Below are 16057 nucleotides of genomic sequence, written 5' to 3' on the forward strand. Positions count from 1 at the left end.
CGCAGTACAATTCGTCATGTGGTCAGGTCCTAGACCCTACAGAGAGGGCTTCGACCCCTTTCCTCAGAAGAAAGTCCGCGCTACACTTATCAGTCAACTAGAACGTGCATGGGGTCATTATATGAGATAATACCCATCCACGCTATTTCATTAATTAAAAGCACATTTTTCATCGTGTGCTGTCTCGCTCTGACGTGTAGAGTAGAGTATATCCGTCCCGCTCGCGCCCGTGTTATCGCGCGAAAGCGGCGGGTCGCGTGCGCCGGTGAAAGAGTCGATGACCTGCGCGGGAGCAACGAACGTCTTTGCGGCGAGAACGCACCCCCGCGGGGGGAGGGCACGCACAGACTCGCATAGAGCTGATAATACAGATGGCATACTAGAATAGGACTTGCGTTACACAGCTGCTATGATATGCAAACTCTATAAAATATAAACCAAACTACTTGCTTTACATAGGTGCAGTAAAACATTTTCGCTAGTTTATGGTGCTCGACAATTTTTTTTTATGAAATAAGGGGGCAAACGAGCAAACGGGTCACCTAATGGAAAGCAACTTCCGTCGCCCATGGACACTCGCAGCATCAGAAGAGCTGCAGCGTTGTCGGCTTTTTAAGGGGGGATAGGGTAATAGGGGGTAGGGAAGGGAATAGGAGAGGGTAATAGGGGAGGGTAGGGAAGGGAATAGGAGAGGGTAGGGAAGGAAATATGGGAGGGTAGGGAAAGGAAAAGGGTAGGGGATTGGGCCTCCGGTAAACTCACTCACTCGGCGAAACACAGCGCAAGCCGGTTTTCTGTGAGCCTGTGGTATTTCTCCGGTCACGCCGGCCCATTCGTGCCGAAGCATGGCTCTCCCACGTCAAATATGTAAGCTCTCCCCTGTTGCTAAGTAGTAAGTACCAATTACCAATAGTAAACGCATCATGAAGATAATTCTACAAAAGAAATATACTGCCTAATGACATCACTGTTTACATCGTATAGTGTTTTTTTTACCAAATCTAGCCTAAGTTTTTTCTTCGGATGATTTTTTTATTGAATTTTTTTAGACAGACCTAAGATTATTACCTTAGAAGTAAGAATTGATGCATATGATTTTCACGTAATTTTATGAATCATCTAGTTCTTAAGAGTTAGCATTCTAATAAATTAATAAGTATATCAGCTCGCGGTATGTCCCGCTGCATTAGACGCACACAGGCGCAGGATGCACCGCGCGCCGCACACACGCGCACTTCTAATGCTGGCCTTAGCCCGCGTTCACAACGACGCTGGTCTAGGCAACCTAGGCGGATTATTTTATGGTCCTATTGTTTTATAATTGCTACAGGTTTGTTGAATTCTTCAAGGATTAAAAGTAAGTTCTAAGTAAATCCTTAAATACATTAATTTTAGTACTTACCAAAGATTTACCTGTAATCTGTTTGAACAATTTTAATAACATATAATATGGGATGAAAGTGACGTCTTAGTTACGTTAAAGGATACACAAATTTTGAGAGTAGCAGTTATATTTTAAAACTTAAAAACAGAATAAGGATTTGTGGGTGTTGAACACGGAAATTCTTGCGTCTACCTCTAAAGTCGACCATAATTTTCCACAGTCATTTCATAGTAAGATTATGTCCATATGACCGCGCGCTAGGCATAGTTTGCGCAGTGAAAGTGAGCGCGCATGTGTGCGGCGCTTTCTGCAGCCCGCCGCGCGCCGCCTGCGCCCGCGCAGCCGCAGTGCAGCGCTGGAAAAGTGAATGTTCAACCTGGGAGTTACATCTACTACTCCTGCACTGAAGGTATTAGGAGTTTCAGACTAGCTAGATGAGCTAGATCATGGCAAAGCGCCTATGCTTGGGAAGTCAGTTAAAATGAGCTATGGCACTCTGGGAAAATTACTTTTTATTTTCTTTAGAACACAAATCGCAATAATTGCATGTGTGGTAAAGAGTGTGAAATTTTTTAAAACACAGTGTTACTAAATAGCCTACCAAATATCGTTTTGACTTTTGACTTTTCGAGTGATATTTATTTACTTTGAAATCACAGAAAACATATTTTTCAGGATATTTCCATTGATACAACTGCTTTCAAACATAGTTGATTTGCGTTTTACAGATGTATAATGGCTTATGGCACATAAAAACGCCTTAGATCTTTTTATTCTTAAGAGAAACAGAATTAAAACAATCATAGAAATAATTTATCTGGAGAGATGAATTGTATATAGTTTCGATATAATTTGTAATCAGAGTTATGATCGTAATCGCAAGTGTATGATGGGTTCCCAGAAGCGACCGCCCAGAGAGCTTAGATAGAGCTAGCTCTAGCTAGGTCTACACTACTCGGTACTAAGAGGAATTGCATTTGCTGGTTTCTATAGCAAAGTTAGATATATTTGACATACTCGTAACATACTGCAAGCGCCATAATGACGCGATGCGTTATGCCGAATTCCATGTTGTAATATAAACAATTCCATATTGCCGAATTCCCTATTATATATAAACAATTTGTCAAACATTGTTTATACATTATATAAACAATCATTGACAAATTGTTTATATAAGTAGAGCGAGCTTTTCTCAGAGTTAAAAAGAAGCTCACAAATACGCGTTTTTACAGGAAGTTTTGAAAAACACACATTTTTTTAGCGTCATCATTGCATCCATTGTCGAGAAAACGATAACTATGATATCATAATTTATATACAAGATAGTCTCTTTTAAAGTTAGATTCCATATTTATCCGAGCAGCTTTCGAGGTACGCCACGTAGCAACTTATTAATCTGTGAAACTATTAGACTACAATTGAGCGAATATATCAGGCAATTACCAAAAGCGGCACAATCAAAGGGACCGGACAATGAATCTGGACTGGCCCACTTTCCCCAATCTATTGGCCAAGATGGCCGTCATCTTATAAACAATCGGCTAATCTGCGGTGCAGCGCTCCCCCCCCCCCGCGCCTCTCAGAGTGAATGCACTCTCGCTGGCTGTTATGTAAGCCGGTGTACGTGTGTACGTGTGCGCGCGCGCATGTGTGCTAGATATTGTTGTAGTGAGAATAGTTTGATTATCTTTTTATAGGTCCGAGCTAATTGTAGTCGTCAGTTTGCTGTCGAAACGTAGCGTAGGAATAGTAATGGATATGGTATGGTACTGTAGTTTTCACAGTTGAGAGATTTGGATGTAGTGGAGCAATTTTTTTATTCAAAACGTTTCGCCCGGTTTCCAGCAACCGTGGTCAAGTGTGAACTCTTCCAAAACTATAAACAATTTGATGAGACGATGTTGCAATGTCGCAGTCCGCAGACTAGAATAAATTATCGCATTTCATCCTGAATATCTGAATAAAATAATGTAGGAGTCGAGAGTCGAGAGTAGTACTCACAAATTCTGTCTACTCTGTCACACAAGTCACGATGCTAAAAACCTCATAACTTTTTCGCTTGGATTCCTAATCTGATGACAGAGCAAGATGCGATCACAACAGTGCACAGTGTAAACAATAGAAAGGAAATGAACAATGAGTGTTCATACAATGTCTATTTTTACTCGCATTGCGCATACAATCACGACGATGGCGGAAAATTCGGAGAAAATTTTCATTCAAGACATTAAGTTATCGCTTTTAAAATTATGTAGGCCAGCGGGGCTAAAATGGTCACATTTAGCAATTCCTCTCAATCAATTCAGCAAATGAATTGTCAAGACTGTCAAACTGACAAAAATGTCAAATCTGTACAAAAATACAGAAATGAATTGCAAGCAGAGTTGCATTTTGCGATTTTAGAAAAATGAATCATGTTATGATTCATATCATGATTCTTCTAAGCGACAATTTTAGCCCCACAGGCTTCAAAAGTTTAGGTTTTAACTCTATACAAATTTTTACTGTTGTTAATAGCAGATCTCAAAAGCACCTTACTTCTAAGGTGGTTGTATTTTAAGGCATAATATCTTAATTCTTACCAGCTTTATTATACTTATTAAAATGTAAAAGTATTTGCTCTTGGTTCTCAAAAAGTGCTGCGTGGCCTGCGTCCACTGCATCAGCCGTACGCTCTATGCGTACTGTGTTTAGCGTTCACAAAATTGATTTTGTTAAAAGATTTTAACGATGCATCATACAATGCATGTTGCATGGTGTATCATACAAATCTATACAGGAAACAAAATAGCGACGTACTTATTCAGTTCAGATACGACAGTGGATGCAGCGCAGTTTATTGAAGCTTTGTTGTAATCAGTAAAGTTAAATTATATATTTATCCATAAGGATCTCCTAGGAAGAACTTAGGCCATGCAGATGCAGATGCCGTACTGTCTGGGCAGCTGCAGTTATCGCCTCAGGCGGGTCCAGCGGCCCAGCGACACGTGGAGAGGAGGCACCGTTGGGTTTTGGTGGGTAACCAAGGGTGCTCCTCCTTGCCGCAGCACCCGAGGAGTCCCACATATACAGGCGGCCCCCCAGGCCGTCGGGAATGCATCAAGCATTTCCCAACATAAAAAAAGGAACAACTTAGGCCCAAAAAACCAGAGCTCTCAGTCAAATTCATCGCCAGTTTCAATAGTGAAGTTAGATGTAAAAATGTATGGGATATGACATAACGCATCGCTAAATGTCTTGGATGGATGAGTAATGCCAAATCCCATACATTTTTGACATAATATAACTTCGCTATCGAATTACTGGTGAATGCATTTTGACTAATCTCGCATTCATTTTGCAATGGACCGATATAATCGTTTGCAAATGAGTGACCGCAATAAAGGTAACCGCGGTAACTGCTCAAAACTGCTCTTTTTGACTCTCAATAATTATTATCAGTATTAGGTTCAGCAACAACCCTGATCGCATTCAACGATTGTGAAAGATCGATTTAGTTATATTTACATACCACGAGACTTTCACTCCCCCCTGTCGTCCCCTGCCTCTCCCCTGCCTTCCCCTGTCGCCCCCCTGCCTCACCACGCCATCTGTCCCAAGCTGTTGCACAATACGCTGTTGTAATGCCTCAGGTCTATTCCAGAAAAATCTTAGGTTATGCAATAGCAACGAAAGCCTAGATCTAAGTAGAGTAGTGAATATGCAGTCTAATTTTTTAGACTTGTGTCCACTGTATGATTATACCAATAACTAGCTGTCCCGGCAAACGTTGTTTTGCCATAAAATGATTTTCCCTGTTTTCCTGCTTTTCTCTTGAGGTTATTTCTGTTTTTTTTTTCTATAGACCTCACGGAGCCCGAGACCTTTTCAACGAATGCAAAGCTGTGGAAATCGGTTCGTGCGTCCTGAAGTTATAGCGTCAGGAAGGAAAACCCGACTTATTTTTATATACTAAGAAGATATACCTCCAGTCATTGTAATTTAGTGACTATGTGATGATTGATCATTATGATGCGTAAGAAGATTTTCCATGACGATATCTTTAAAACATGGAAATAAATATGTTGATCGGCCATTTTAAATTATTATTAGACGTACGGTCAATGCACAATGCACACCTTAAACAACGGAGTACGTTCATATTAAAGTGATACATTTTATATTGAAGCGATGCTTAATAACGTCTCAACGCCTACAACAAACTATGTGGTCTTAAATTTTGTAATTCTTCTTAGTAACGTAGATTCAACTTCGAGTTATATCAAAAGTTTGATGACGAGTGTAGAATCGCACGATAAAGTTGTAAACTTTTAAATCTTTTCCAATGAACTAAAACAATCATTATTTTACATTCTAAGATATAAGTATCTCGCTGACTTTTATCTTATAAAATAGCTGTATTACTTTAGAATAACTAAGCTAGGGTACTATCTATATATATAAAACTCAAAGGTGACTGACTGATTGACATAGTGATCTATCAACACACAGCCCAAACCACTGGACGGATTGGGCTGAAATTTGGCATGCAGGTAGATGTTATGACGTAGGCATCCGCTAAGAAAGGATTTTGATAAATTCCAACCCCAAGGGTTTCAAATAGGGGATGAAAGTTTGTATATAATAATACTTCTTAACGCGAGCGAAGCCGCGGGCAAAAGCTCGTAATTAATAAATACGAAGTCTATTATGATTATTGCAAATAAAATGAGTTATGTAAAGCTGTGCGCTGAGGACCAGGGACTAGAGATGTGGTCTGCGGTCGGTGTGAGGTTACGGAAAGCCTTTCCACTGACCATTAGCTGCACGCGTTATGACATCCAGCTATAATGGCAGAGAGCCTACGGGCTACGACTATAAGGACCATCGAAGAAATTGTTTCATAGGCAAATGGCGGACCTACGTCATATATTCGCGTTATGTCAATTCAATGTTACTGGTGATCCGTTGATTGGGTTTGACATAACGCAAACAAATTATGTACGTGCGCCACCTGTAATTCTCTAATAGTACGTTTGGATGGAGGCCATATTGGTCTAGGAAAGACAAGAATCATTGGAATTAATTGGAATAATTTTAATTAACCATATTCAACGACTGTAAATTAACGTTTTAATGGTTGCCATTTTGTGGTAAGAGAACACGCGTTTTCGGACGAGGCAATGACATTTGGGATGCGGAAGTGTCCTTACTGTGACCTCGCGGGGCGACCTCCGTGGGGTGCGACCTCCGCGCGGCCTCACAGCGACCTCAACCGAGGTCGGAGTGCACTAAACTTTCGTAATACGTATGACCAATTCGATCATGTCAAGTCATGTGACCTTTTGGGGCTCGTGTATCACGTGTTTTCCGTAGTCCCACCTTCAGGAGCAGGAACACCGTTGGGGTTTTAGTGGGTAGTCCCGGGTGCGTCTTCCGTCCGCCCCGGGGAGTCCCACATACCTCGGTGGTCCTCCCCAGGCCCCGGGGATGCGTAAATGCATTCCCCCAACGATAAAAAAGGTCATATTGTGACCTTACAGCCTGAACGAGTACCGGGATATACCATGAGTTAACGTCCAAGTAATGCAATGTCGAAATATTCAAAGCGAATCTTTCTGAGATAAGACTATCCTACACCCAGAGCGGCTGACACTCTTAACTCTAAAGTATCTCAACCATACTACATTTTATTAATTTTCAAATCATGTACTAGTCTTTAATCTCGATACAGCTACACACTTTGTATGAATTATTTTGGAACCCTGAGGTACACACGACGGAACATCTGGAATGCTTTAAACTTTAAAGATCCTGCTCTACAATCTACATTCTATAATGTACAGCAGGGATTACCTACTACTAATGTAGTTGGTAACTATTTATTATTTAGTAATATCTGATGCATTGTTGCATCAAGTAGTGTTAGTAAAAATAGCATAAGCATTAATTATAATTAATTGTTAAATGCCCATTAGCAATAATTAAATGAATCGTACTTGCTAAAAATACGATTGCTAATATTATCGTGCGTAGCAATAGTTTGCGATCATGATAAAAAATTCACGTCCGCGCTGTTACGCCCTTGTAATACGCACCGCGGCGCAAACTCTTAATGAATTGCTATTTTTCACTCGATGCGAAATAATACTCGACGCGAGCGGTGCTATGCGAACCGATAATTCACGATGCCACGTTTTTAGCAAATAGCAAAGCAATAACGCGTAGCATGCTTTGACATCATGTTAATGGAATTAATAGAAAATAGCATTAATTCCCATTACTAGCATCAAGCATTAGCTACTTTGCATCCGAAAGTCCTAAAACATGTAAGTTTGAAACTATGAAAAGATCCTGTTTAAATCAACTCTACATTTTCGAGAAGGTAAGTACTGTGTAGGACAAATCTTGATAATGAATAGAGCTGATTGCACGCGTTTTCTATCAGACTATGCCGAAAGGCATTGTTTTGCAACTGTCAAAGGTGAAAATTAAAAAAAAATCCTTACAATTTTCTAAAAATACTTTTCATGAAAACCTCCAAAACTGGCCATGTGGCCAAGTTTATGTTTGGTTCGAATTGTTTCTGAACGTATAATTAACACTGGCAACACAGTAATGACGTTCGGCGGGAAAGAGCTCACCTTGGCTGACGCGCTTCCCGCGGCCTCGCTCGCGGCCGCCAGCTCTCGGCCGCGCTCGGCCGAGCTCGGCAAACATCGGCGCCACTCGGCCTCGGCCGCGCTCGGCTAAGTTCGGCTCCGCTCGGCCTCAACAACTCGAAAATTACACTCCAAAAATAATACGTACTTTATTGTACTTTACGTATTGAAGAAATGATTAGCTTCAACAAAGCGAGGTGATCAGTCACGTGTATGCGCACGCTGGGCTAATTAGATCTGAGTGTTTACAACATTGATACTTATCTTTACTGAATAAGGGTGCTATTAGAGGTAAATTAAGTCTGAACGGTGTGTAGTACAAGGCTCGACGATAGGCCGGAGATAAACATAATTCCCTGTATAGGCTTTCTCAATGCTCACTCAGCAATTAGATCATAATGTTATGTGCGCGAGCTCCTAAAAACATAATACATATTGCATAATTATCGTAAAATACCGTATTTCCTATAATCGTATAAGTAGAGGTATAATCAAAATATCGCATTTTGATTGATTATACCTCTACTTATACGATGTGACATAATATACACCTGAAATGATCATAGTGGTCTTCGGCTTGATTGAAGATAACACCACATTGAGGATAACCGCACCCAAAATCTTCCTTATGGGACTCATGTCTCATGTACTACCTTCGGAGCTTGCGCGCTTCCTATAGTAAAGTTTATTCTTAATTTTAATTTATATGTGGGAGAGCCATGCTTCGGCACGAATGGGCCGGCTCGACCGGATAAATACCACGTTCTCACAGAAAACCGGCGTGAAACAGCGCTTGCGCTGTGTTTCGCCGAGTGAGTGAGTTTACCGGAGGCCCAATCCCCTAACCCCTACCCTATTCCCTTCCCTACCCTCAACTATTCCCTTCCCTTCCCTTCCCTACCCTCCCCTATTACCCTATTCCCTCTTAAAAGGCCGGCAACGCACTTGCAGCTCTTCTGATGCTGCGAGTGTCCATGGGTGACGGAAGTTGCTTTCCATCAGGTGACCCGTTTGCTCGTTTGCCCCCTTATTTCATAAAAAAAAATACTTTATACAATATTATGGACTCTATAATCTACAAGTAGGATTTCTAAACTTTCAACCCAAAAGCTTTAGTTAAACTAGACTACACACCTTAAGCATAATGAAAAAAGTCACACTTCAAAACATTATTTGCTGGACTTTATGCTCAATTATCTTATAAATTACTCTCATTTTGAACATTTCTTCATAATATTGCATCTGTCAGTAGTCTCTAGGTTAGGCTTACGATATTCTGTAACATACAGGCGGTATTTTTCCACTCAAACTTGATAAACGAACACTATGTTACGACTTAGTACGTTCTATACTAATAAAATAATATTAGTTAGCAATTCATATTAAAACGGCTTTTCACTAAAAAACTCTTACAAAATTTTAGATTATTTAAAAAAATAAATGGTATATACAAAATACGCCCAGAATTTTTATTTTTGGGTAAGTATAAATATTACAAAAAAAAAAACATTTCGGTACAAAAAATTCCATTGTTGGATTTGAGCGATGACGATTTGGCAATGAAAAATAATAGTTTATGTTATATTTGTGAAATTAAAAAAAAATCCCCAAAAAGGACATACAATATAATTATGTGCACGTGCATCCAATTTAGTATTTATCTAAAAATTGTCTCCTCACTTCCAAAGATACTCGCTAAGATAAAAGGAAAATAAAAAATATTTAAATTTTCATTTTAAATTTATACGGGTAACAAAGAAACAGACAGTAAAATGAAGTCACGTGTTGCGACATCAAAGAAAAACCGATGATTGTGTTACACAATAATTTTAATTTTTCTTTTATTTGTAAACTTAATAATGAAAGAAATTTTGAAATAATTTTCGTATATAATATTCTAAAACGCAAAAACCCGACGCGGTTTTTAAAGGTCAGAAGGTTTTTCCAAAGGTCACTAAAGCACCCGTAGGTTACGTAGTCTATAATATCCTGTTCGCCCGTAAGGCTAGTAAAGTACTTTTTAATTTTTAAATAAAGATATCTTGTTAGAATCATAGCTTTAAAGTCCAGCGGGGCTAAAATGGTCGCTTCGAAGAATCATGATATGAATCATTGTATTATGATTCATTTTCGTAAAATCGCAAAATGCAACTCTGCTTGCAATTCATTTCTGTATTTTTGTACTGATTTGACATTTGTCATTTTGACGTTTTGACTATTCATTTGCTGAATTGATTGAGAGGAATTGCTAAATGTAACCATTTTAGCCCCGCAGAAGTCCCAATCTTTTATATAACACCAACCACGTAAAAATATTTTTGTTTAGGTGTATACTAGTTAAAAGTGCAAGAAAGTAGCTTATTCGAATCGTATAATAAGTTTTCTTATGAAATACCGAAGCAAATCTTTCCCAAAAATTGTGTACCTTTTTGAGAGAATGGTATCTATATTTTCAATTAAACATCATCAAGGGTAAATTTTAAAGAGAGTCTGACAACATTAAAAAAATTCCCAGTTAAAAGATGTAAAAAAAAATTAAAAGTTTTTCCCACAAAAAGATTTAACGCCTTTCCAAATTGTTTTTCCAAAGTTTCTGCGATTACTAATTTTGCTATTTGCGACTACCTAAAATTAAACCTACAACCCACCCTTTCTCAAATTGCAATGGTGGTCACAATTTTTTTTTATTTCTGGTCTAAACATTTTCAATATAAGTCGATGATAAATATATTAAGCCTTAAGTTTCGGGAGTCGAAGAAAGTCCTAACGGGGGACAGTAGCCTGACCCGATTCCTAAATTCAGGGTTTGATAAGTGGCCGGCGGCGGCGCGGCGGGGGCGCTGGTTCAGTGACTCGACGGCCGGCGAGCGCGCCGCACGCACTCAGTGACACCCGCGCGCACTCCCAGTGAACGAGTGAACAAACTGAGTGATTGTGATTTTGGAATTTGGATTGCTATTTGGATGAGGTGAGTTCTGAGTGATAGTGACCTCCGCCCCCAAGGTCGAGTCGGTCGTAAGTAGTGTTAGTGTAATGATCAGTTAATGATTAAAAATTAGATCATAATACAATTAAAGTACGCGGCACACCGAGCGCCGCCCTCCGCCCTCCCTGCGCCCGCCCTAGCTCTGTATTTATTTACGTTATGTTTATTAACGTTGTATTTACGAATTATAATGTTTTTGAGTAAAAAGTTATGATTATTGACAAAATGGTGATTAAGTTGTAATATTATGATAGTACTTTTAAGTTATTATATTCCTTGTTTATAGCTGATTCTCTTGAGCCATAAACTAAAAATAAGTATGTATTTCAGTGAATATTATTATGTTTTTGTAATGTTAATGGTTTTTCTGCAACTTTCTTTACATTAATTGTTTATTATTCCAAATCTTTTTAATGTACTAAGATACAGACTAGAACAAGCTAGAGCAAGCTCTACATTTTAATTACAATTATTATGCTACTATTTAAAAACTTTTTTTACTACACAAATAAACTTTAATTTCAAAAATTGTATAGGTATAATACAATTAACAGACAACATACAATTGCCGCATTTTGTGGATGAAACAATATTATTTTTTGACTCGCAATAATAATAATAAATGTGAATGCAAATATCAGTATAACAAGCTGGTGATCGCGGAAGCGCGCTCAAGGGAACGTTATCAGCAACCTTGCCCTTATCACTAGACAACCTCTAGCGGACCTAGGACGAGCGCCATTGTCACTCAGACCTTCCTACAGAATGGATCTGTTACTAGAAATTGCTGTATTAAAGATACAGCATTTACAAGGGGACATTTCATAACACAACTTCATCACCAATCATATACTTATTACTTACGTTATAATATTATGACTTACTGGATGTTGCCCGCGATGTGTCGTTTTAGTGAAAAGCGATTTGTCCGGGATAAAAACTATACTAGGTAATTATGTCCTTTCCCGGAGGTTAAAGTAGGTATATTATACAAAATTTTATCAAAATCGATGCTGCTGTTAATTAAGGCGTAAACGGATTACCTACAGTTACAGACAATTCTTCAATTGTAATAATGTTTTTTAATTAGAATCATCGTCGCCATAATCTTGTAGCTACAGTCCTCAATGAGATGGTCCACCAAACCATGCTACTGCTGAACAAGTAAGAATCAACTTCTAAACCATAACATGTTATTGCAAAATTGTCCGTAGGAACGCCACGCTTTAGCAAAATACAGCTTTACGGAAAACCGGTGTGAAATAATGCAAGTAAGGTAACCCTAAGGTAAACCCTACGCGAATACAAAATATGATGTACAAGTGTAACTCTGAGCTACAACTTGCCATAAGCGGCAATAGCTTACTATCAGGTGATCTGCTCGTTTCATGGTCGATATAAAAATGTGCGCATAACGTCGCAGATAGGTAGAGGAGTCAATGTCAATGATTGTTATTAAGGCAGAGGCTTGCTGTTGAGTATTATACTTCCTTATTAGTTATTACAGACAAATAAATACCCTTTAAGATTTAACCATGATGTAAAACTGGAAAGAGAGAGAATTCAGACATTCAATAAGATAGCCAAATTGTTGTGAAATGTTAATTGTAGACATGTAATCGTCATAGCGTCTGACAAATCGCTCAAAAATAATATTCAAGCTTCTCAAGAAATTAGCATGATAATAATTTTAATTATTATTTATCAATATCATCAGCATTACAACAAATGTTTGGTCAGCGCTGTCGTGGCTGGCCAGGTTTGAGGTAACCGGGTCAGACCACAATGCATGCTGTCTCAGCAGTCAGCACTGACACAAACATTATTGGTAAATAATGTACAGGACATTATTATTTTAACTGTTTGGGAGATGTTAAAAATACTGTAGATAGAGTTGCCACTGCCTCTATTATTAATTAATAGGAGTTGACTACATGATCTATGTTGAGCAGTTCCTTATTTAAAGATTCTTTTTTGGGTCTCGGGACGGCACAAAGTGTCCAGTAAATTCGAAATCAGTTTAGCATTTTAAGAGAGTAAAAAGGTTACTGACACTTTTGCATATGTTTTAATGTTAATATAGATTATATTAAACTCAATATTTTTATTGTCGCTATATTTTAAAATACATTTTAAATTATTTTTAAAGAATTATAACAATTCATTTTGCAAATGCCACAAAATTTCTGAAGCAGATATTTTTAGTTAATAAATTCTTTGCACTTGCTGCCTTAACTTATACTAATTAATATTTTAACATATTATTATGGCATTACATATTAAATAATATTATATAGTTAATGGCTATCATAAACTTAATACATGTACTCAGCATACATAATTGCTCTGATTTCTAAAGGCGCGAAAGCATTGCTCATATTTTATAGTGTAGGAGCTTAACGATATTTTATTTACCATTTTTAGCACAACATCCTAGCTTATTGAATCATAAATGTAAGAAAACTGATATCTAGTAATCAATTTACAGCATTAAAAAAGTAAAATAAAAATGCATCTTAAAAAAGACCATGCAACTTTTTGTCACAATCACAGAATACAATTTATTAGTACAAGTACCACAGTTATCTCCTGATTTTATCAATACGAATAAAATGTGCCAACTGCCACACTTTTTCTTATACGATTTCCACCTGCGGAAATCTGATTGCTATATGCGTCATGATTTATTCAATATAATTTTTGCTGTATCAACTTATTATTAGGTAAAACAAAACAGAATATGTTATTGCGTTATGCAATCTTGTGTTATAAGTTTTTTGTTAATAATTACCGTTATAGCTTGCTGCACAGTGCATAATCTTTAAAACCAAAAATACAACATTTAAGATTTTTGCTAAATTAAATTACCAATCTCTAATTCGTAAACTTAACAATAATAATTCTATATTAAAAAGATGCAATGTTTAGACATAAAGTGGTACCTGTGACTCCTCTGGCAATGCAGGTGTCGACGGGCAGTAACAATAAATAAAACGATAGGCACTTCTTAACTAGATTAAAGGGGCAGAACTACAGCTGCCTCCTGGCCTATAAACGTCGAAGTGAGGGCTAAAAGTTACTTAATTAATTGTCGATTGTACTTTCACTCGATTAAACATTGAATATAACCTACGTGTATTGTTCAATGTAAGAATCTTATCATACATAAGGTCTTAGTGGTATGAATTGTTATAATATTTGGGTACCTTAAAACTTGTGTATTTAAACATTTAAAAAAATAATATTAATGCGGACAGACAGGCATCTGAATTTCAAATATAACGGGACCCTGTCAACTCAGGAAAAAGGTGTAGTTTCGTTAATATCTAATAAAAAAGCGACGCGTAGTTTGCGGCAAAGAATTTACTTTTTCATTTAGTTCGATTACCTGCAAATGTTATGGTACCAGAAGTAACGCTAAAAGTTTACTTCTCTACTATCCAATTATTATTTCAATCTCTACCTGTTCCCACTTAGGGGTTAAAAACAAAGGGTTGTGCCATTTCATTGTTATAAACGGTATTTTTTTACAAAAAATAAAACAGTTTTAAACAATTACATGCTTGGCGCAATTGGAATCAAAGGCAGCTGCGGGATTTTGAATATTCTTGGGATTCAATAATATTTTTGTTTTCTAGTTAAAGACTAACATGACTGATTCATGAGGTGATTAAGGTTATAGGATGTCATTTTTTGTACATTTTTTCTGTATATTATGTCACATCATTAATTTTACATACTTTCATATTATTTAACTAATATCATCATCAAATACCAGGTGATGACTCATCAACCTACTCACGCTTGACCCCAATGTAAGTGATCCACACACCGCACATAGTGATCAGTTGATGATGATACTATCACCAAGTGACCACCGCGCTGATGATGATGGCCGGAGCGCACGCGCTGGAAAGTGAAAGCTATTACGTGGCTATTATATCTTAATCAACACATTTTATGTTAATCCAGTGAGAAAGTGGTCATCGGCCCTCACCTACTAGTGAAGGACAGAAGTGCACTTGATGCCTCTTGTTTATGACTTTTATGATATTCTAGTATACCGATAAGCCATATAATATATTAGCGACCCGCCCCGGCGTCGCACGGGTATAAAATATAATATATATAGCCACTGACAGCCACAAAATTATTAAAATCGATAGCCTATGATCCTTCACGTGGTCTACTTCTTATCTGTGCCAAATAACATAAAAAATGCTCCAGTAGTTCGCGAGATAGGACCTTTCAAATAATTTCCCCCGTTTTACCATATTCTCCTATTATTCTTAGCGTGATAAAATAAAGCCTATAGCCTTCCTCGATAAATGGGCTATCTAACACTGAAAGAATCATCAAAATCCGTTGCGTAGTTTTAAAGATTAAAGGGAACAAAGGGATATGAGGGAAAAAAGCGACTTTGTTTTATACTAATCATCGATGTACTAAGTAATCCTACGTTCGCTGTCACTGCCGCACTCAGAGTGGAACATTAAATTCAAAATTTTGACATAAGCCCCATACATTATCTATCAAACTCTTCATATTGAAGCTTAATCATAATTAAATGTCTTTGAGTACGACGGTCAGAGAATTTGAATTATTAGGAAAAATGTAATTAAGTTTGACGTTATACATTTGTTGTAAAATTTTTCATTAAATTGAAGATAAACAATCATTAAAATGTCTCCAACTGCTATCGTTAGTGCCTCTCAATGCTGGCAGAACATTGTTTTTTCAAAATAGATTTGTATTACTTGGGTTTATTGCTAAATACTTATTTTTTTTTACATTTGCCATACAATCACGTCATACAAATAAAATATGGTTATGTAGTAAATAACAGTTTATTTTTAATATTCTGTAAGAATAAACCAAATAAGCATCTTTGGCAGAACAGGATCAAATTGGAAACAAAAGTAAAAAATAATCGCCAGAAACCAAACACTATCTGTTTGGGGTCTCGTGGTCACTTTTCTTTTTATAACTTTCTTTCGTTACGTTGCGGTTTACGTCGCTTTTACAATAAACTCGTCTCAAATA

General features: G+C 37.5%; 1 protein-coding gene across 2 annotated transcripts in view; it reads left to right on the plus strand.

Annotated features, from left to right (window-relative positions):
- The first annotated feature begins 10893 nt into the window (after nt 1–10893).
- The window catches only part of LOC121729830 (ecdysone-induced protein 74EF), a 196616-nt gene continuing 191452 nt past the window's right edge, over nt 10894–16057 (plus strand). For both annotated transcript variants that reach the window (XM_042118465.1, XM_042118466.1), the window contains exon 1: nt 10894–10996. The gene's annotated coding sequence lies outside the window, so the exon portion shown is untranslated. The remainder of the gene's footprint in view (nt 10997–16057) is intronic.

This window comes from Aricia agestis, chromosome 8 (assembly GCF_905147365.1).
Source record: "Aricia agestis chromosome 8, ilAriAges1.1, whole genome shotgun sequence".
Classification (NCBI taxonomy): domain Eukaryota; kingdom Metazoa; phylum Arthropoda; class Insecta; order Lepidoptera; family Lycaenidae; genus Aricia; species Aricia agestis.